At 42.7% G+C, this 23465-nt stretch overlaps 1 protein-coding gene across 3 annotated transcripts in view; it reads left to right on the top strand.

The window, feature by feature from the left end:
* The window catches only part of LOC110496002 (ephrin-A3), a 153704-nt gene that overhangs the window by 50932 nt on the left and 79307 nt on the right, over positions 1 to 23465 (top strand). The gene's annotated exons all lie outside the window — the stretch shown is intronic.

Below are 23465 nucleotides of genomic sequence, written 5' to 3' on the forward strand. Positions count from 1 at the left end.
GCGTGCGCGCACACACGCACACACACACACACGCACACGCACACACACACACACACTATAGCAAATACCAGGCAATTGTGTTGCCTTAATGTTTCTTTCCACCATGTAAGCAGGTACCTGGTGTTCTATATGAATATTTAATTAATGTGGACAACTCAGTTGTCACTGTCCATCTCTTACTCCACAATGACTCATTGTCATCTATGACCCCCTCCCCTCTCTCCCTCTCTCACAAACACTCAATCCTCTCCATCTGACTGCAATCCATTCCGATGTTGTCTGCTTTCTTTGTCCCCCCCCATAGGTGGTGCATCCATAAGGCTAGGGAAAGCTATTTCATATTGAATTAAGTTGCCAAAATGATGTAGCCTAATTATCCTAATGCCTATACATAAATAAATACAATCATTCAAAATAGGCTACTACACCAGAAAGCATGATTTGGCCACAGAGGATCATTAGTTTTTGAAGAAAAAACGCTGTGGGTTGTTTTAAACCACAGCCTACAGTCGAAAGGGGCCGCAATTTGGGCAGCGGGCTCGGCAATTACCAAATAGATGATACTTGAGTTGAAACTGTCAATGAAAAGCAGAGAGACCCAGCTAAGCATTTTGCGATATTTCTAAATACAATCACAGAATAACATAGTTTGGAAAGCAAATGGCTATTACTGTAAATTGAAGACAGTGGAAAGACTCTAATCTGTCTTTAGTTATCAAAATGCTCAACTTAATTGAGCGAACACCTGCCTATCTTATTGGCACCAGCGGAGAGTATCAGCCATATCCCCGGTAGTGCTGAGTGATTAGTGCTTTTTGAGGTGGGTTCGTTTTCGGTTAGATTATGAAAACATTTCGGTTTCCCAATTTTTTTAGACATTAAATGCACTATGATTTATGTGGGTTGAATGCTGTAACAATTCATACAATGAATAGAAGTCCCACGATGGTAGTGACTGCTCATTACTGCATATCACTTATTTAACTATCATTTATTCACATTACTTTAATAAAATATTTGTTTTATTTGATTGCTTCATTATTTCATTCTAAGTCAGACTGGACTAAGGTAAGTGGGCACGCAATGGATTATGGTCATTGTAGTTAATTACCATGTTTTCAGTGCTAAAATATGTAGAATATTGGCCTGTTTGAAACTACAACATAACACAGTTCAGGCTTGATCTGATTTATCTCTTGCAGAAACTGCACATCGAGATCACAGACAAAAAAATGTACAAAATGGAATTCAAAATAATTGAACTGACGTCTTGTCAAATGGTTGTTTAAAAAATGAAAAATAACCGACTTTTCCGTTAATCGCTCAGCACTAATCCCAGGTGAGTGTGCGTATTCACTGTCTTTATTATTGGGTCAGGGACACTTGAAAGTTCGTTTTTTAACAATAATTTACTCCTCCAGGTTAGATGGACGTCATATTGTATTTGCGTCTCTCTTTTTCTTAGGCCTATTAAATGGTTGAAGAAAACGTTGTTTTTATTGATCTGTTTGTCAGTGTCAGCAGAGTAGGCTACCCTGTCATTTTTGTCATATTAAAAAAATATTCTGCTAATGTCTCCAGTAACATGAAGTGTAGTAGAATTGCATGTAATGTGTTTATTAAAGGCCACATTTTGCCCCTGCAAAGAAACAAAAGGCTATCTGATATAGCCTATAGTCTAGCCTACTCTACGCCACTACGTGCTGCATTTTTTTTGCGAACAGTGATTGAGTTATATTATTAGCCTAAATTATGACCAGCCAATCTAATCATCACAAATAGGAATAGTAGGCTATCTGACATAAGACCGCAAATGTGAGGATGCATGGAATTCTTTGTGGTAAAGGTGCATTTCTATGGTGAAAATTTGCTTCCCCAAACTTGAAACCTTGAAACAAAACGCACACGCACACACACACACACCACACACACACACACACACCACCCCAGAAACCTGCCCCTCTCTTCCTATTCTTCTTCTATCTCTCCTTGGTCATAACAATCCTACTACAGTAGGTAACTATACTGTAGGTAAACATCTCCAGACCTCTAACTCAATACCTCTGCAGCAGAGATCGATGGGGTATCTGGTGCCTTTGTCCTCTCATTAGTTCTCCATCTTTCTCACATTCTTTTATCTTCTCCCCTCACCCCGCTGTTGCTCACTTTCTCTCCCTCTCTCCCTCTCTCTCTCTCTCTCTCTCTCTCTCTCTCTCCTCCTCTCTCTCTCTCTCTCTCTCTCTCTCTCTCTCTCTCTTTCCCACCTTTTCGTTTTGTCCATTTATATTCACCTCAGACACTGGCCTATCTCCTGTATCTCCTCTCTCTAGCTCATACTTGGTTATTTACCTCCCTCTTTCCCTTATTTTTCTACTCTCTCATGGCCAGCCTGTCCCCATCAATTTCTTTTTTGTTGTTGTGTGCATCTCATTACCCCCCCCCCCCCATCTGCTCTTGTTTCCTCATTCACCTCCAAAACCCAGGTTGAGTCCCAAATTGCACCCTATTACCTAGTGCATTACCTAGTGCAATACAGGGCTCTGGTGAAAAGTACACTATATATAGGGAATAGGGTGCCATTTGGGACATATACTCAGATGGAAAGATAATATCAAAGATAATTACAAATATACAATAGAATTGTTTGAATGCATCTGAATGATAATTCTGAAATATTTAATGTAACTCAGTCTGGGTATGTCTGGATACTCAAGGTATCTCAATCACCTCTGGTGTACCGAACCAACAGTGCAAACGAACACCTAGTCAAATTCCAACTAGCCCTGGTTGTGATAGCAATTATGTATGCCAGTTTGAATCTCAATAGAGGAGGCATATTTAAAGAGAATCATTAGCAGTACCAGCACATGTTCAAAGTGTTGTGAGGGTTTTGCAGGTTTGTGCGTGTCACATTCTGTATTAGTATTATCTATCATTGTTAATTATTCATTTGGTGTGTGTTCTATGACTTGCACAGCATGAGGAGTACGCCCAGGCATTGTACGGGATAATCATTCATCAAGTCTTGGCACATCAGCACCTTAATATAACACTTATATGAATATATTTTCATTTTAATATATTCTAATGATAATACGTGTATCTGTGTGGGGCGATGTGTGTGTTTGTAAAAAAAAAAAAATCCCCTCCTCCACATTGAGATAAGAATCTGTAAAATAATGCAAAAATTGACCCAGTTTGCAGGTAGCAGACAAATCCACAGAGGCTATGGCAGGAATACTGATAAGCGATCAAGCCTTATAGGCCGTAGGCTTTAGGCCACTTCAGCATCATTGGTTCATCTCAAATGGCACCCTATTCCTTATATAGTACACTACTTGTAAACAAAGCACTATGGACCCTGGTCAAAAGTTGTGCACTATATAGGGAATAAGGTGCTATTTGGGATGCAACCGCTGTCCACATCCTGCTGCAGGCCTCACTTACCCACCTCAGAATTAGATACTACCTCAGGGGGAACAGGGAGGAGCCGAGGCCAGGGCAGAGGGCAAGGGACCAGGGGCTTTCAGGGCTGAACTCTGGGTGATGACTCCTCGTTGTTGGTTGTACCCTTGAGCGAAGCATTCAGCCCAGATGGCTACAGAAAAAAATCCAGCTGTGAAAAATGGGATCACATGAAAACCAAGCTGTTTGTGCTAAGGCCATGAAAACAGCTTGCTATGGGTTTTATCTGGATGAAAAATTCACATTTACCTCTTATTTGACCAGGTAAGCTGACTGAAAATACATTCTCATTTACAGCGAAGACCTGGAGAATAGTTACAGGGGAGAGGAGGGGGGATGAATGAGCCAATTGGAAGCTGGGGATGATTAGGTGGCCATGATGGTCATAATTTAGCAAGGACACGGGTTTACCCCTCTACTCTTACAATAAGTGCCATGGTATCTTTATTGTCAACAAAGAGGCAAGACACCCGTGTAACGTCCCATCCGAAAGACGGCACCCTACACAGAGCAATGTCCCCAATCACTGCCCTGGGGAATTGGGATATATACAGTACCAGTCGAAAGCTTGGACACACCTTCACATTCAAGGGTTCTTCTATTTTAAACTATTTTCTACATTGAAGAATAATAGTGAAGACATCAAAACTATGAAATAACACATATGGAATCATGTAGTATCCAAAAAAGTGTTAAACAAATCAAAGTATATCTTATATTTGAGATTCTTCAAAGTAGTCACCCTTTACCTTGATGACAGCTTTGCACACTCTTGGCATTCTCTCAACCAGCTCATCCCAAACTATCGCAATTGGGTTGAGATCGGGTGATTGTGGAGGCCAGGTCATCTAATGCAGCACTCTATCACTCTCCTTGGTCAAATAGCCCTCATCAGGTGTGTTTTGGGTCATTGTCCTGTTGAAAAACAAATGATAGTCCCACTAAGTGTAAACCAGATGGGATGGCGTATTGCTTCAGAATGCTATGGTTGCCATGCTGGTGAAGTGTGCCATGAATTCTAAATAAATCACTGACAGTGTCACCAGCAAAGCACCCCCACACAATCACACCTCCTCCTCCATGCTTCACGGTGGGAACCACACATGCAGAGATAATCCGCTCATCCACTCTGTGTCTCACAAAGACAAGGCCGGTGGAACCATAAATCTCAAATTTGGACTCATCATCTAATGTCCAAACTTCCTGAATACTTACAAGGCCCTCCTCCACCCTCCTTTCAGCAAATCTGACCATGACTCCATCTAGCTCCTCCCATCCTATAGGCAGAAACTCAAACAGAAGGTACTCGTGCTTCAAAGTATTCAACGCTGGTCTGACCAATCGGAATCCACACTTCAGGATTGTTTTGATCACGTGGACTGGGACCTGTTCCGGGTAGCTTGCGAAAATAATCTAGATACATACACGGATACGGTGACTGAGTTTATAAGGAAGTGTATAGGAGATGTAGTACCCACTGTGACTATTAAAATCTACCCTGTTAGCAGTTGATGTTACTCTTCAATTAACACAGACCCCAAAGCAAATCAGGGGGAGAAAAATAGTTTTATTCAAAGAGGAGCTATTTGCTGAGAGTCAGATGTTCATTCTCCCCTGTTCTCAGTGATTCTCTCCTGTGATTCTTTCCACAGAACAAAGGGACAGGATGTACTTCAAAACCCAGCCCTAGCCTGTGGTTGACCAATTCGTTTTCCTTGCAATAAAACTGGGCCAATGGCCAAATAAGAAGTATCCGATTTCAGGTTCAATGTATAAACAATTTGGACCAATGAGAACTTGCCATGTAGCTATGAGTCCCGGAATGAAATTCCTCCCATGTCTCTGACCCATTGATCATTAATCCCTTATTACAGAAAAAACACTATTTCCATTGATCATTCCCTATTGACCGTTATGTAACGGCATTCCTCCTCCTCGCCACACTATGAAATACAAAACAATAAACGTGAACATGAACGAAAACCGAAACAGTACCGTGTGGCAACAAACACTCACACGGAAACAAACACCCACAAACCAACCGTGAAAACCAGGCTACCTAAGTATGATTCTCAACCAGAGACAACTAAACGACACCTGCCTCTGATTGAGAACCATACTAGGCCGAAACAGAAACCAAACATAGAAAAACAAACATAGACTGCCCACCCCAACTCACGCCCTGAACATACTAAATAAAGACAAAACAAAGGAAATAAAGGTCAGAATGTGACACGTTAGTACACTATTGACTTCTTGTCCTCTGCGTTGTGTTCTTATCTTCAAAATATTCTTACACTCCCCTCTAGACCATTTAAAAAATAAATATACTTAAAATATATTTTTAGAAAACAATAAAAAGCATGAAAAAATAGAAAGTATAAAAAACATTAGCAGTAAGCATAAAATGATTCACATTAAACACCTTGCATTTCTATAAAACACAAAGGGCATATTTTACTTGCTGTTGCAATAAGAAATAGATTTCAAACAAAGTTATAGAAAATAAGTATTAACAGGTGTAATGATGATGTCCCTTACAATTCCTACCACATCCTGTATTAGGAGGAAACTCACAAAAAAAAAAAATTGTCTACAAGACAACAATATTCAATCGTCCTCTTGGCAAGTTAATCATTCACTAAGTCCTTTGAAAGTGACCAGCTCTTCCACACTGGTATCAGTCCCACATAGATAACTATTTCAAACTATGTTCTGACAGTCTGCCAGTAGTGAGGAATTCTTCTTCCGTTCCGCTGGTTGATAAGGACTTCTCTAATGACACTTCACTGGTGATCTTATATAATTTCAAGTACAGTCCTTTGGTCAAGGAATATAGCTTCTGCTTCAGATGGTAGATTCTCATAACCTGTAACGAAGGAATAAAAAAAGTGAAAGTAACATGTCCTGGTTTCAGGAGAAATTAATATTTCACATAGATTTTTTTGTGATTTTCAGGAAAACGTTGGACATTTCACCTAGATATCCCTGCGGTGTACAACATAGAAGTTTATCAGGTTCTGATCATCTTACTATGCTTCTTCACCCGAGATTGACCCCCTATTGCTAACCAATCAGTTCTTTATTCTCCAGGCTCCGCTTTGCCATCAAAATGGCCAACCTTCCAATGAGTGACATGTATCCATCGTGATTTTCACTGGACTTTCACTGCTGACCTCATTATGAGCAAAACTTGATAAATACCTTCCCACTTTGGCCTTAATGTGTCTGTTACATTTTTTTTTTTTACCATCACCCACTGTCCTGGTACTACGTCATGTCCCCCCACGGGAGTTATTCCCCACGCCTATTTTACTTGTCTGTCTGCTTCCCCTACTATTGTAGTATTGTAGTAACTGCCCAGCGTGCCTTCCTCACACCCCCCTCCGCAATGCTTGAACCGTCTGTGTATAGGATAAACTCAGGGTTTTCCAACAGATGACTCTTAGTAAACCCATCAGAGAGCTGATCCAAAACCAACTCAAAACAGTCATGTTCAAGCAATGTGGTATCTGGAGGAAGCATCAGAGTAGCAGGATTACATGGTATGATGATGTTAGGAGCCTCCAACACAGCTAACCATTTGTTCCAATGAGCAGCTGTGACCTGTGCAGCTCCATTCATTGTCAAAAGAGTATGAGCAGCATGTCGGCAGAATCTTTAATCACTACTGTAGTAGCATCCATAGCTTCCTTGCTAATGGGATATTGTTTTGTAAAAACCACTATTTCCATTGATCATTCCCTACTGACCGTTAATACTCTATTGACTTCTCGTCCTCTGCGTTGTGTATTTCTCTTCAAAATATTCTTACATCCCTAATCAGAAGCCGTAGATAGATGGTAGCATTTGCACGAAACTGAAAGCGCGAACCACCGCATTTAACCATGGCAAGGTGACTGGGAACATGGAAGAATATAAACAGTGTAGTTACTCACTCCGCAATGCAATCAAAGAAGCTAAACGGCTCAGACACAAGACGTATGTGGCAGGGACTACAGATAATCACGGACTACGAAAGGAAAACCAGCCACGTCACCGAGACCAACGTCTTGGTTCCTGGCAGGCAAAAAACATTCTTCGCACACTTTGAGGATAACACAGTGCCACCGACGCGGCCCGCTACCAAGGACTGTGGGCTCTCCTTCTCTGTGGCGGACATGAGTAAAACATTTAAACGTCTTAACCCTCTCAAGGCTGCCGGCCCAGACAGCATCCCTAGCCACAATCCTCAGAGCATGCACAGACCAGCTGGCTGGTGTGTTTACGGGCATATTCAATCTCCCTATCCCAGTGTGCTGTCCCCACATGCTTCAAGATGGCCACCATTGTTCCTGTACCCAAGAAGATAAAGGTAACTGAACTTAATGACTATCACCCGTAGCACTAGCCTCTGTCATCATGAAGTGCTTTGAGCGACTAGTCAAGGCTCATATCACATCTACCTTACCTGCCACCCTAGACCCACTTCAATTTACTTACCGCCCCAATAGATCCACAGACAATGCAATCGCCATCACTCTGCATACTGCCCTATCCCATCTAGACAAGAAGAATACCTATGTAAGAATGCTGTTTATTGACTATAGCTCAGCATTCAACACCATATAGCTCAGCATTCAACACCATAGTACCCTCCAAGCTCATCATTAAGCTTGAAGCCCTGGGTCTGAACCCCACCCTGTGCAACTGGGTCCTGGACTTCCTGACGGACCGACCCCAGCTGGTGAAGGTAGGAAACATTGTGTCCACTCCGCTGATCCCCAACACTGGGGCCCCATAAGGGTGCATGCACAGCCCCCTCCTGTACTCCCTGTTCACCCATGACTGCGTGGCCAAGCACACCTCCAACTTAATCATCAAGTTTGCAGACCACACAACAGTAGTAGGCTTGATTACCAATGATGATGAGACAGCCTGTAGGGAGGAGATGAGGGCTCTGGGAATGTGGTGCCTGGAAAACAACCTCTCACTCAACGTCAACCAAACAAAGAGATGATTGGGGACTTCAGGAACATTAGAGGGTGCACCCCCCTATCTACATCGATGGGACAGCAGTGGAGAAGGTGGAAAGCTTCAAGTTCCTTGGCGTACACATCACTGACAAACTGAAATGAACCACCCACACAGACAGTGTAGCGAAGAAGGCACAACAGAACCTCTTCAACCTGAGGAGGCTAAAGAAATTTGGCTTGTCATCTAAAACCCTCACAAACTTGCACAGCACGCAACCGCAAGGCTCTGTAGAAGGTGGTGCGGTCTGCCCAACGCAATACTGGGAGCATACTACCCGCCCTCCAGGACACCTACAGCACACGATGTCACAGGAAGGCCAATAAGATAGTCAAGGACATCAACCACCCGAGCCATTGCCTGTTCACCCCGCTATCATCAAGAAGGCGAGGCCTGTACAGGTGCATCAAAGCTGGGACTAAGAGACTGAAAAACAGCTTCTATCTTAAGACCATCTTACTGTTAAACAGCCATCACTAGCACATTAGAGGCTGCTGCCTATAGGCATAGACTAGAAAAAACTTGCCACTTTAAGGAATGGAAGACAAGTCACTTTAATAATGTTTACATATCTTGCAGTACTCAGCTCATATGTATAGTATATACTGTATTCTATACTATTCTACGGTATCTTAGTCACTTAATGTTTACAAATCTGGCATTACTCATCTCATATGTACATACTGTTTTCTATACTATTCTACAGTATCTCATTCACTTAATAATGTTTACATATCTTGCATTACTCATCTCATATACATACACTGTGTAACTTATCTCATATGTACAGTATATACTGCATTCTATACTATTCTACTGTACCTTAGTCCACTCCGCTCTGACATTGCTCATCCATATGTATATAGTCTAATTGAATTCCTACTTAGATTCATGTGTAGTGGGTACATTTTATTTAAGTACTTTACATCACTGCATCTCACGAAGACACAGCGGTTGGAACCAAAAATCAAACATTTTGACTCGTCAGACCAAAGGACAGATTTTCACCATTCTAATGTCCATTGTTCGTGTTTCTTAGCCCAAGCAAGTATCTCCTTCTTATTTGTGTCCTTTAGTAGTGGTTTCTTTACAGCAATTTGACCATGAAGGCCTGATTCACACAGTCTCCTCTGAACAGTTGATGTTGAAATGTGTCTGTTACTTGAACTCTGTGAAGCATTTATTTCAGCTGCAATCTGAGGTGCAGTTAACTCTAATTAATTTATCCTCTGCAGTAGAGGTAACTCTGTGTCTACCTTTCCTGTGTCGGTCCTCATGAGAGAGTTTCATCATAGCGCTTGTTGGTTTTTGTGACTGCACTTGAAGGAACTTTCAAAGTTCTTGAAATTTTCCGAATTGACTGACCTTCATGTCTTAAAGTAATGATGGACTGTCGTTTCTCTTTGCTTATTTAAGCTGTTCTTTCCATAATATGGAGTTGGTATTTGACCAAATATGGCTATTTTCAGTATACTACCTTGTCACAACACAACTGGTTCAAATGCATTAAGAAGGAAAGAAATTCCACAAATTAACTTTTAACAAGGCAGAGGTAACTCTGTGTCTTCCTTTCCTATGCCGGTCCTCATGAGAGCCAGTTTCATCATAGCACTTGATGGTTTTTGCGAGTGCTCTTGAAGAAACTTGAAAGTTCTCAAAATTAGGGCTATTTTCAGGATACCACCCCAACCTTGTCACAACACAACCGATTGGCTCAAACGCATTAAGAAGTTACACCTGTTAATTGATATGCATTCCAGGTGACTACCTCATGAAGCTGGTTAAGAGAATGCCAAGCGTGTGCAAAGCTGTCATCAAGGCAAAGGGTGGCTAGTTTGAAGATTCTCAAAAATAACATATGTTTTGATTTGTATTACACTTGTAACGGCTTTCCTCCTGGGAAGGAGAGGCGGACCAAAATGCAGCGTGGTTATTGTTCATGTTTTTTTAATAATAGGAAAACTCAACATGAACATAATACAAAACAATAAACGTGGCAACACCGAAACAGCCCTATCTGGTGCAACAAACACAAAGACAGGAAACAACCACCCACAAAACCCAACACAAAACAGGCTACCTAAATATGGTTCCCAATCAGAGACAATGACTAACACCTGCCTCTGATTGAGAACCATATCAGGCCCAAACACAGAAACAGACAAACTAGACATCCAACATAGAATGCCCACTCAGATCACAACCTGACCAAACAAAACATAGAAACATACAAAGAAAACTATGGTCAGGGTGTGACAACACTTTTCTGGTTACTACATGATTCCATATGTGTTATTTCATATTTTTATACCTCGAAGAAGTACCATGATTGCAACCGTCGGAGTTGCAGCACCGTTAGCTACCTGCTTCCATCTCCATTAGAAAGAGTTGCTCTAAGCTTTCACTCGCAGCGGCGTACCCAAGCCAACATGTTACAGATGTCCCTGCTAATGGCTGACTGAGGCAGAAAAAATCACACGCAGGCCATTAAATCATCTTGCATCTGAGGCCACCTGCCAATTAGAGAGGGGAGATGTGGAACATCTTGAGGAGTGCATGGGACCAGTGGGGGAAATGCCGCGAAGAAGTCACTTCTCCTCTGGCGGCCCGCACTCCTTTCTTCTCCTATCAGGTATTGGCCTTGCCACTGACACAGATTAAGTCCTAAATGGCAGCCTATTCCCTGTGGACTCTTGACAAAAGTAGTCCACTATGTAGGGGATAGGGTGCCATTTGGGAAGCTGCCACAGACCGTAGCCTCTTAATTGGATGTTCTGTGTCAACATGATCAAAACAATAGTGTGGCTTTCACTCACTCCCAGTGTAGCTGCTAAGGATCTTAACTTAGCAGGAGATCGGGGAACAAAAGCTGCCAGTCCTTTGTACAGGCGTAGGAGGGAATAGCAAGGAACCTGTGGTGAAAATGTGGCAACCTTACTGTAAAATCGGCCCCCTTAAAAAGTTGAAAGGTATTTCTTCACCGGTGGAACCTCAGTGAGTTATTGCTCTATGTGTGTTCATAGTACCAGATGTTGTGACCCCGATTTAAGACCTGAAATTGAGTCTGTTAGGACCTGAACCAAATTAAGACAAAAAAACACTTTCAGCGCATCCCTTCCTGCCTGGTTGGCTCACCATAAATGGTGTTACAAAATAAATTATCACCTTGACAAATAGCTTCCCTGAGAGTAAGAGGCGGGGGGCTCCTCATGATCAATGTGGAACGGAGCTGCTGTCTTACTCAACCGGCTCATTAACCACTGAGGCTGTGTGGGTGGAGGACCAGCAATTTAGAGGTGGCGCTGTGTGGTGGTGGAGAGGGGAGTCCCAACACCCCTGCTGTTGAGGTTTCTGATGCTTTCAGTGAGATATATACGGGAAAACGAGTGGGGGAGAGGGAGAGATAGAGAGAGAAACACACAGAGGGAGACAAATAGAGATGGAAGAAGATGGAGGAGAGGCAAAGTGCGGAAACAGTATTGAGAGAAAGGGGTGGTGAGTAGTGATGGAGAACAGGGGGTGCCGGTGGAATGATGGAAAGTGTGCCAAGAAGGTAGAGAGAGGGAGATTGTTTTTTTTTAGATGGAGAGAATGATTGAGAGACCTTGTAGGGAGAAAGAGGTGGTGAGCTTTTGCGGAAGTGAAAGTTATTTGCCGAATATGCTTCGGCTGCTGTTTCTTCAGAGATGATACTTATGGGAGGTGACCCGTGCTAATGTGGACACACGCAGGGTTATTCATGTGGACCAGTGCTCAGAGACAATAGCAGCGGCCTGGCCCTACGCATCATTGTGCAGTGCAGTGCGTGAGACACAAGCGGATTTGCTAGATGATTACATGCATGGCTGTCTGCCTGGCTCGCTCTCTGAACAGTCTCGCCAATTTTACATACAAATGCATCTTACTCACTGGCATTCAATTTGTTCTTTTCCACACTCGTCATGCCACTGTGCAACGCAACCGTCTCAAACAGCATAAGATATTTTTCAAGTATTTCTTTCTTTCCTGACTTGTAGTTGATGCCTGTAGTGCTGAATGGGAATCTGTGAGCAACGCTGACTCAAAAGTATACTGAATGACCTTCAATACTGAATGAAATTCTATGGAAATATTTCTGAATTAATGTAGCATGATTATGCTAATTCAAAACAGTTATCATCTTGTATTCACATTCTATTGACTTTCCAAAGCCGTTAAAGACCCACAGAACTGTTAGCTTAGTGATTCGTATTTGTCTCATTTTCTCTTTGTGCAATAGGTTGGCACAGGTGTCAAAAATACACATATAAACGAAGGTCTTCGGATTGGAAAGCTGTTTTCTTCAGTATTGTTGGCTGGTATGAGTCCTGCAAAATGCGTGGAGAAAAGCAACCTGAAAGGATATTTAAAGTCCCAAACTACACCCTATTCCTTATAAAGCACTTTTAATTTTTAAATTTTTATTTCACCTTTATTTAACCAGGTAGGCTAAGTTGAGAACAAGTACTAATTTGCAACTGCGACCTGGCCAAGATAAAGCATAGCAGTGTGAACAGACAACACAGAGTTACACATGGAGTAAACAATTAACAAGTCAATAACACAGTAGAAAAAAAAAGAAAAAAAAGAGAGTCAAAATCAAATCAAATCAAATCAAAATCAAATTTTATTTGTCACATACACATGGTTAGCAGATGTTAATGCGAGTGTAGCGAAATGCTTGTGCTTCTAGTTCCGACAATGCAGTAATAACCAACAAGTAATCTAACTAACAATTCCAAAACTACTGTCTTGTACACAGTGTGAGGGGATAAAGAATATGTACATAAGGATATATGAATGAGTGATGGTACAGAGCAGCATAGTCAAGATACAGTAGATGGTATCGAGTACAGTATATACATATGAGATGAGTATGCAAACAAAGTGGCATAGTCACAGTGGCTAGTGATACATGTATTACATAAGGATACAGTCGATGATATAGAGAACAGTATATACGTATGCATATGAGATGGATAATGTAGGGTAAGTAACATTATATAAGGTAGCATTGTTTAAAGTGGCTAGTGATATATTTACATCATTTCCCATCAATTCCCATTATTAAAGTGGCTGGAGTTGAGTCAGTGTCAGTGTGTTGGCAGCAGCCACTCAATGTTAGTGGTGGCTGTTTAACAGTCTGATGGCCTTGAGATAGAAGCTGTTTTTCAGTCTCTCGGTCCCAGCTTTGATGCACCTGTACTGACCTCGCCTTCTGGATGATAGCGGGGTGAACAGGCAGTGGCTCGGGTGGTTGATGTCCTTGATGATCTTTATGGCCTTCCTGTGACATCGGATGGTGTAGGTGTCCTGGAGGGCAGGTAGTTTGCCCCCGGTGATGCGTTGTGCAGACCTCACTACCCTCTGGAGAGCCTTACGGTTGAGGGCGGAGCAGTTGCCGTACCAGGCGGTGATACAGCCCGCCAGGATGCTCTCGACTGTGATGTGTATGCCGAGGAACTTAAAACTTGCTACCCTCTCCACTACTGTTCCATCGATGTGGATAGGGGGGTGTTCCCTCTGCTGTTTCCTGAAGTCCACAATCATCTCCTTAGTTTTGTTGACGTTGAGTGTGAGGTTATTTTCCTGACACCACACTCCGAGGGCCCTCACCTCCTCCCTGTAGGCCGTCTCGTCGTTGTTGGTAATCAAGCCTACCACTGTTGTGTCGTCCGCAAACTTGATGATTGAGTTGGAGGCGTGCGTGGCCACGCAGTCGTGGGTGAACAGGGAGTACAGGAGAGGGCTCAGAACGCACACTTGTGGGGCCCCAGTGTTGAGGATCAGCGGGGAGGAGATGTTGTTGCCTACCCTCACCACCTGGGGGCGGCCCGTCAGGAAGTCCAGTACCCAGTTGCACAGGGCGGGGTCGAGACCCAGGGTCTCGAGCTTGATGACGAGCTTGGAGGGTACTATGGTGTTGAATGCTGAGCTGTAGTCAATGAACAGCATTCTCACATAGGTATTCCTCTTGTCCAGATGGGTTAGAGCAGTGTGCAGTGTGGTTGAGATTGCATCGTCTGTGGACCTATTTGGGCGCTAAGCAAATTGGAGTGGGTCTAGGGTGTCAGGTAGGGTGGAGGTGATATGGTCCTTGACTAGTCTCTCAAAGCACTTCATGATGACGGAAGTGAGTGCTACGGGGCGGTAGTCGTTTAGCTCAGTTACCTTAGCTTTCTTGGGAACAGGAACAATGGTGGCCCTCTTGAAGCATGTGGGAACAGCAGACTGGTATAGGGATTGATTGAATATGTCCGTAAACACACCGGCCAGCTGGTCTGCGCATGCTCTGAGGGCGCGGCTGGGGATGCCGTCTGGGCCTGCAGCCTTGCGAGGGTTAACACGTTTAAATGTCTTACTCACCTCGGCTGCAGTGAAGGAGAGACCGCATGTTTTCGTTGCAGGCCGTGTCAGTGGCACTGTATTGTCCTCAAAGCGGGCAAAAAAGTTATTTAGTCTGCCTGGGAGCAGGACATCCTGGTCCGTGACTGGGCTGGATTTCTTCCTGTAGTCCGTGATTGACTGTAGACCCTGCCACATGCCTCTTGTGTCTGAGCCGTTGAATTGAGATTCTACTTTGTCTCTGTACTGACGCTTAGCTTGTTTGATAGCCTTGCGGAGGGAATAGCTGCACTGTTTGTATTCGGTCATGTTACCAGACACCTTGCCCTGATTAAAAGCAGTGGTTCGCGCTTTCAGTTTCACGCGAATGCTGCCATCAATCCACGGTTTCTGGTTAGGGAATGTTTTAATCGTTGCTATGGGAACGACATCTTCAACGCACGTTCTAATGAACTCGCACACCGAATCAGCGTATTCGTCAATGTTGTTGTCTGACGCAATACGAAACATGTCCCAGTCCACGTGATGGAAGCAGTCTTGGAGTGTGGAGTCAGCTTGGTCGGACCAGCGTTGGACAGACCTCAGCGTGGGAGCCTCTTGTTTTAGTTTCTGTCTGTAGGCAGGGATCAACAAAATGGAGTCGTGGTCAGCTTTTCCGAAAGGGGGGCGGGGCAGGGCCTTATATGCGTCGCGGAAGTTAGAGTAACAATGATCCAAGGTCTTTCCACCCCTGGTTGCGCAATCGATATGCTGATAAAATTTAGGGAGTCTTGTTTTCAGATTAGCCTGGTTAAAATTCCCAGCTACAATGAATGCAGCCTCCGGATAAATGTTTTCCAGTTTGCAAAGAGTCAAATAAAGTTCATTCAGAGCCATCGATGTGTCTGCTTGGGGGGGGGGGGATATATACGGCTGTGATTATAATCGAAGAGAATTCTCTTGGTAGATAATGCGGTCTACATTTGATTGTGAGGAATTCTAAATCAGGTGAACAGAAGGATTTGAGTTCCTGTATGTTTCTTTCATCACACCATGTCACGTTAGTCATAAGGCATACGCCCCCGCCCCTCTTCTTACCAGAAAGATGTTTGTTTCTGTCTGCGCGATGCGTGGAGAAACCCGTTGGCTGCACCGCCTCGGATAGCGTCTCTCCAGTGAGCCACGTTTCCGTGAAGCAAAGAACGTTACAGTCTCTGATGTCCCTCTGGAATGCTACCCTTGCTCGGATTTCATCAACCTTGTTGTCAAGAGACTGGACATTGGCAAGAAGAATGCTAGGGAGTGGTGCACGGTGTGCCCGTCTCCGGAGTCTGACCAGAAGACCGCCTCGTTTCCCTCTTTTTCAGAGTCGTTTTTTTGGGTCGCTGCATGGGATCCACTCCGTTGTCCTGTTTGTAAGGCAGAACACAGGATCCGCGTCGCGAAAAACATATTCTTGGTCGTACTGATGGTGAGTTGACGCTGATCTTATATTCAGTAGTTCTTCTCGACTGTATGTAATGAAACCTAAGATGACCTGGGGTACTAATGTAAGAAATAACACGTAAAAAAACAAAAAACTGCATAGTTTCCTAGGAACGCGAAGCGAGGCCGCCATCTCTTTCGGCGCCGGAAGTCTATATACATTGTGTGCAAAAGGCATGAGGAGGTAGGCGAATAATTACAATTTTGCAGATTAACACTGGAGTGATAAATGATCAGATGGTCATGTACAGGTAGAGATACTGGTGTGCAAAAGAGCAGAAAAGTAAATAAATATAAACAGTATGGGGATGAGGTAGGTTAAATTGGGTGGGCTATTTACCGATAGACTATGTACAGCTGCAGTGATAGGTTAGCTGCTCAGATAGCAGATATTTGAAGTTGGTGAGGGAGATAAAAGTCTCCAACTTCAGCGATTTTTGCAATTCGTTCCAGTCACAGGCAGCAAAGAACTGGAATGAAAGGCGGCCAAATGAGGTGTTGGCTTTAGGGATGATCAGTGAGATACACCTGCTGGAGCGCGTGTTACGGGTGGGTGTTGCCATCGTGACCAGTTATAAAGCACCACAATGGAAACAAGTCTTCTGACTTTTTTGTGTATAGTATCTTCTGCAATTTTTGGTATAGGTATCTGTTGCTTACTGTAACATAAAAAAAGAAAACACTTGTTTTCAAATAAAATAAAAATGTAATTCGTTGGTCACATGCTTCGTAAACAACAGGTGTGGACTAACAGTGAAATGCTAAATTATGGGCCCTTCCCAACAATGCAGAGAGAAAGAAAATAGAGAAATAATAGAAAAGTTAAACACGTAATAATAAAAGTAATAATAGATACACAATGAGTAATGATAACTTGGCTATATACAATGGTACCAATACCGAGTCAATGTGCAGGGTTTTTATTTTTTTATTTTTTTATTTTACCTTTATTTAACCAGGCAAGTCAGTTAAGAACAAATTCTTATTTTCAATGACGGCCTGGGAACAGTGGGTTAACTGCCTGTTCAGGGGCAAAACAACAGATGTGTACCTTGTCAGCTCTGGGGTTTAGAACTTGCAACCTTCTGGTTACTAGTCCAACGCTCTAACCACTAGGCTACCCTGCCGTACAGGTCATTGAGGTAGATACCTGTACATATAACTAACTAATAAAGTGACAGTAAACAGCAGTGATGACTCAAAGAACTTTGTGCAAAAAGGGTCAATGCAGATAGTTAAATAATTAACCAAATTGCTACCTGGACTAACTCTTTAGCAGTCTTATGGCTTGGGGGTAGAATCTGTTCAGGGTCTTGCTGGTTCCAAACTTGGTGCATTGGTACCGCATGCCGTGCGGTAGCAGAGAGAACAGTCTATGACTTGAATGACTGTAGTCTTTGACAATTAGGACCTTCTTCTGATACCGCCTGGTATTGAGGTCCTGGATGGCAGTCGGCCCGGCCCCAGTCATGTACTGGGCTGTCCTCACTACCCTCTGTAGCTACTTGGCGTTGGATGCCAAGCAGTTCCAGACAGTGTCACAACCAAAGCACCCCCACACCATCACACCTCCTCCTCCATGCTTCACGGTGGGAAAAAATACGTACACCTACTCTGCGTCTCACTGGTGGTGGAAAAAGTACCCAATTGTCAGTAAATGTCAACATACCTTAAAAGAAAATAACTAAAGTAAAAGTGAAAATCACCAAGTAAAATACTTTTGTTTTAAATATACTTAAGTATCAAAAGTAAATGTAATTGATAAAATATACTTAAGTATCAAAAGTAAAAGTACAAATTGTTTCAAATTCCTTACATCAAATTCCTTACATTAAGCAGATCTTTTTAATTTACAGATAGCCAGGGTACACTCCAACACTCAGACATAATTTACAAATGACACATTTGTGTTTCTTCAGTCTGAGTCCCCCAGATCAGAGGCAGTAGGGATTACCAGGGATGTTCTCTTAATTAGTGCGTGAATTGGACCATTTTCCTGTTCTGCTAAAAATAAAAAAATGTAACAAGTACTTTTGGGTGTAACGGAAAATGTATGGAGTAAAATTTGATGAACACTTTTTTGATAATTACATGATTCCATGTGTGTCATTTCATCGTATTGATGTCTTCACTATTATTCTACTCTGTAGAAAATTATAAAAATATAGAAAAACCCAGCAATGAGTAGGTATGTCTATACTTTTTACTGGTAATGTATCGGGATATCATTTTTTAACATTAGTCATATAGTTTTGACAATATCACAATATTATTTTTGCGCTTGTTGGCTGTACGTTCACCAAAACTCCAGGATTTTTCCTTCATAGCGTGTTCTTTGTCTTATTTTAAATAGGGCACAAATGTGTTTTCAGCACATGTATTTCCATGACCAGGGCTCAACATTAATGCTAGTCGCATTGTCATGAACAAGTAAAGATAATAGTTGTACAAGAAGAAGTTTCAAGTGTTAATGTTACATGCACAAGTACAGTGAAATGCATTTCTTGAAATCTCTAAACCCAACAATTCAGGAATCAATATCAATATAGTACTAAAAATAGCGTAAGGTAGAACAAGAACACACAATAAATAAAAATAAGAAATAAGAAGAACACGAGAACCGTACAAACAATATACGAGCATAGAAATTATATAGATTTAAGTTGTCCAAATATACAGGTAAAATCACACAAAATCACAATATCAAACAATTACTGCGATCCGAATTGGATCAGAGAGGCCAACATTAGGAATCATTTTCAATATTTTTTTCATATACAGAAATAAAAGAGCCTACATGTAAGAGTGTAGGTGATAAGCATATTGGCTATAGCCTCATGTTCAAACTGATGCTGACATGAGGGAGGCACCAGAAAATGTAACCAAACTTTAAGGAGACTTTAATTACATAAATATAGGCTAAACGCCAGTCATGTTTGACATGTTTGAATGATAACATCAACGTCTAAAGACTTCATTCTGTCAACGTACTCGGGGCACGGTTCGTTCATATCAAATGATCACAAGACCAGAAAGAGCATAAAAAGCTTATTTCTTTCAAACTTTGTGCACAAATTTGTTTACAACCCGGTTAGTGAGCATTTCTCTTTTGTCAAGATAATCCATCCACCTGACAGATGTGGCATATCAAGAAGCTGATAAATTAGCATGATCATTGCACAGCTGCACTTTATGCTATGGACAATAAAAGGCCACGTTAAAATGTGCCGTTTTGTCACACAACACAATGCCACAGATGTTTCAAGTTTTGAGGGAGCATGCAATTGGCATGCTGACTAAAGAATGTCCACCATAGCTGTTGCCAGAGAATGTAATGTTAATTTCTCACCCATAGCAGCCTCCGACATCTTTTTAGAGAATTTGTCAGTACGTTCAACCGGCCTCACAACCGCAGAGCACGTGCATGGCATTGTGTGGGCGAGCAGTTTGCTGATGTCAACATTTTGAACAGAGTGCCCCATGGTTGCGGTGGGGTTGTGGTATGGGCAGGCATAAGCTACGGACAACAAACACAATTGCATTTTATCAATGGCAATTGGAACGCACAGAGATACTGTGAAAAGATCCTGAGGCCCATTGGTGTGCAATTAATCCGTCCCATGTAGCAAGGGTCTGTGCACAATTCCTGGAAGCTGAAAATGCCCCAGTTCTTCCATGGCCTGCATACTCACTAGACATGTCCCCCATTGAGCATGTTTGGGATGCTCTGGATCGACATGAACAACAGCGTGTCCCAGTTCCTGCCAATATCCAGCATCTTCGCACAGCCATTGAAGAGCAGTGGGACAAAATTCCACAGGCCACAATCAACAGCCTGATCAACTCTATGCCAAGGAGATGCGTTGCGTTGCATGAGGAAAATGGTGGTCACACCAGATACTGACTGGTTTTCTGATCCACACCCCTACCTTTTTTTTAAGGTATCTGAGACAAACAGATGTATATCTGTATTCCCAGTCATGTGAAATCCACCGATTAGGGCCTAATGAATTTATTTCAATTGACTGATTTCAAATTTAATATCAAATGTATTTATAAATCCCTTCTTACATCAGATGATATCTCAAAGTGCTGTACAGAAACCCAGCCTAAAACCCCAAACAGCAAGCAATGCAGGTGTAGAAGCACAGTGGCTAGGAAAAACTCCCTAGAAAGGCCAGAACCTAGGAAGAAACCTAGAGAGGTACCAGGTTATGAGGGGTGGCCAGTCCTCTTCTGGCTGTGCCGGGTGGAGATTATAACAGAACATGGCCAAGATGTTAAAATGTTCATAGATGACCAGCAGGGTCAAATAATAATAATCACAGTGGTTGTAGAGGGTGCAACAGGTTAGCACCTCAGGAGTAAATGTCAGTTGGCTTTTCATAGCCGATCATTCAGAGTATCTCTATCTCTCCTGCTGTCTCTAGAGAGTTGAAAACAGCAGGTCTGGGACAGGTAGCACGTCCGGTGAACAGGTCAGGGTTCCATAGCCGCAGGCAGAACAGTTGAAACTGGAGCAGCAGCACGGCCAGGTGGACTGGGGACAGCAAGGAGTCATCAGGACAGGTAGTCCTGAGGCATGGTCCTAGGGCTCAGGTCCTCCGAGAGAGCGAGAGAGAAAGAAAGAAAGAGCATACTTAAATTCACACAAGACACCGAATAAGACAGGAGAAATACTTTAGATATAACAGACTGACCCTAGCCCCCGACACATAAACTACTGCAGCATACATACTGGAGGCTGAGACAGGAGGGGTCCGGAGACACTGTGGCACCATCCGACGATACCCCCGGACAGGGCCAAACAGGCAGGATATAACCCCACCCACTTTGTCAAAGTACAGCCCCCAGGCACCACTAGAGGGATATCTTCAACCACCAACTTACCGTCCTGAGACAAGGCCAAGTATAGCCCACAAAGATCTCCGCCATGGCACAACCCAAGGGGTGGCGCCAACCCGGACAGGAAGATCACGCCAGTGACTCAACCCACTCAAGTGACGCACCCCTCCTAGGGACAGCATGGAAGAGCACCAGTAAGTCAGTGACTCAGCCCCAGTAATAGGGTTAGAGGCAGAGAATCCGAGTGGAGAGAGGAGAACCGGCCAGGCAGAGACAGTTAGGGCGGTTCGTTGCTCCAGTGCCTTTCCGATCACCTTCACACTCCTGGGCCAGACTACACTCAGTTATAGGACCTACTGAAGAGATGAGTCTTCAATAAAGATTTAAAGGTTGAGACCAAGGCTGCGTCTCTCACATGGGTAGGTAGACCATTCCATGAAAATGGAGCTCTATAGGAGAAAGCCCTGCCTCCAGCTGTTTGCTTAGAAATTCTAGGGACAGTAAGGAGGCCTGCGTCTTGTGACCATAGCGTAAGATAGGTAGGAGCAAGCCCATGTAATGCTTTGTAGGTTAGCAGTAAAACCTTGAAATCAGCCCTTGCCTTAACAGGAAGCCAGTGTAGAGAGGCTAGCACTGGAGGAATATGATCAAATCTTTTGGTTCTAGTCAAGATTCTAGCAGCCGTGTTTAGCACTAACTGAAGTTTATTTAGTGCTTTATCCGGGTAGCCGGAAAGTAGAGCATTGCAGTTGTCTAACCTAGAAATGACAACTGCATGGATTCATTTTTCTGCATAATTTTTGGACAAAAAGTTTCTGTGTTTTTACAATGTTACGTTGATGGAAAAAAGCTGTCCTTGAAAGAGTCTTGATATCTTTATAAAAAAAAAGAGATCAGGGTCCAGAGTAATGCCGAGATGCTTAACAGTTTTATTTGTGGCGACTTTACATTCATCAAGATTAATTGTCAGATTCAACAGAAGATCTCTTTGTTTCTTGGGACCTAGAACAAGAGTTTAAAAGTAGAACATTTGCAGCCATCCACTTCCTTATGTCTGAAACACAGGCTTTCAGCGAGGGCAATTTTGGGGCTTCACCGTGTTTCATCGAAATGTACAGCTATGTGTCATCCGTATAGCATTGAAAGTTAACATTATGTTTCCGAATGATATCACCAAGAGGTAAAATATATAGTGAAAACAATAGTGGTCCTAAAACAGAACCTTGAGGAACACTGAATTTTACAGTTGATTTGTCAGAGGACAAACCATCCACAGAGACAAACTGATATCTTTCCGATAGATGAGATCTGAACCAGGCCAGAACTTATCCATGTAGACCAATTTTGGTTTCCAATCTCTCCAAAAGAATGTGGTGATCGACTGTATCAAAAGCAGCACTAAGGTCTAGGAGCACGAGGACAGATGCAGAGCCTCGGTCTGATGCCAATAAAACCACCTTCACAAGTGCAGTCTCAGTGCTATGATGGGGTTTAAAACCAGACTGACATTTTTTGAGAGGAATGGGATATTCGATATAGGCCCATAGTTTTTTATATTTTCGGGTCATGGTTTGGCTTTATTACTGCCGCTTTTAGTGCGTTTGGTACACATCCGGTGGATAGAGAGCCGTTTATTATGTTCAACATAGGAGGGCCAAGCACAGGAAGCAGCTCTTTCAGTAGTTTAGTTGGAATAGGGTCCAGTATCCAGCTTGAAGGTTTAGAGGCCATGATTATTTTCCTCATTGTGTCAAGAGATATAGTACTAAAACACTTAAGTGTCTCCCTTGATCCTAGGTCCTGGCAGAGTTGTGCAGACTCAGGATAACTGAGCTTTGGAGGAATATGCAGATTTAAAGAGCAGTCTGTAATTTGCTTTCTAATTATCATGATCTTTTCCCCAAAGAAGTTCATGAATTTATCACTGCTGAAGTGAAAGTCATCCTCTCTTGGGGAATGCTGCTTTTTAGTTAGCTTTGTGACAGTATCAAAAATAAATATTGTATTGTTCTTATTTTCCTCATTTAAGTTGGAAAAATATAATTATCGAGCAGCAGTGAGTGTTCTTTGATACTGCAAGGTACTATCTTTTCAAGCTAGTCAGTGGACTTCCAGTTTGGTGTAGTGCCATTTCCGTTCTAATTTTCTGGAACTTGCTGTATACAAGGGAGCTAGTTTCTTATGACAAATGTTTTTCATTTTTAGGGGTGCGAATGCATCTAGGGTATTGCGCAAGGTTAAATTGAGTTCCTCAGTTAGGTGGTTAACTGATTTTTGTACTCTGACGTCCTTGGGTAGACGGAGGGAGTCTGGAA

Source organism: Oncorhynchus mykiss, chromosome 18 (genome assembly GCF_057628025.1).
Source record: "Oncorhynchus mykiss isolate SJ-2025 chromosome 18, ASM5762802v1, whole genome shotgun sequence".
Classification (NCBI taxonomy): Eukaryota; Metazoa; Chordata; class Actinopteri; order Salmoniformes; family Salmonidae; genus Oncorhynchus; species Oncorhynchus mykiss.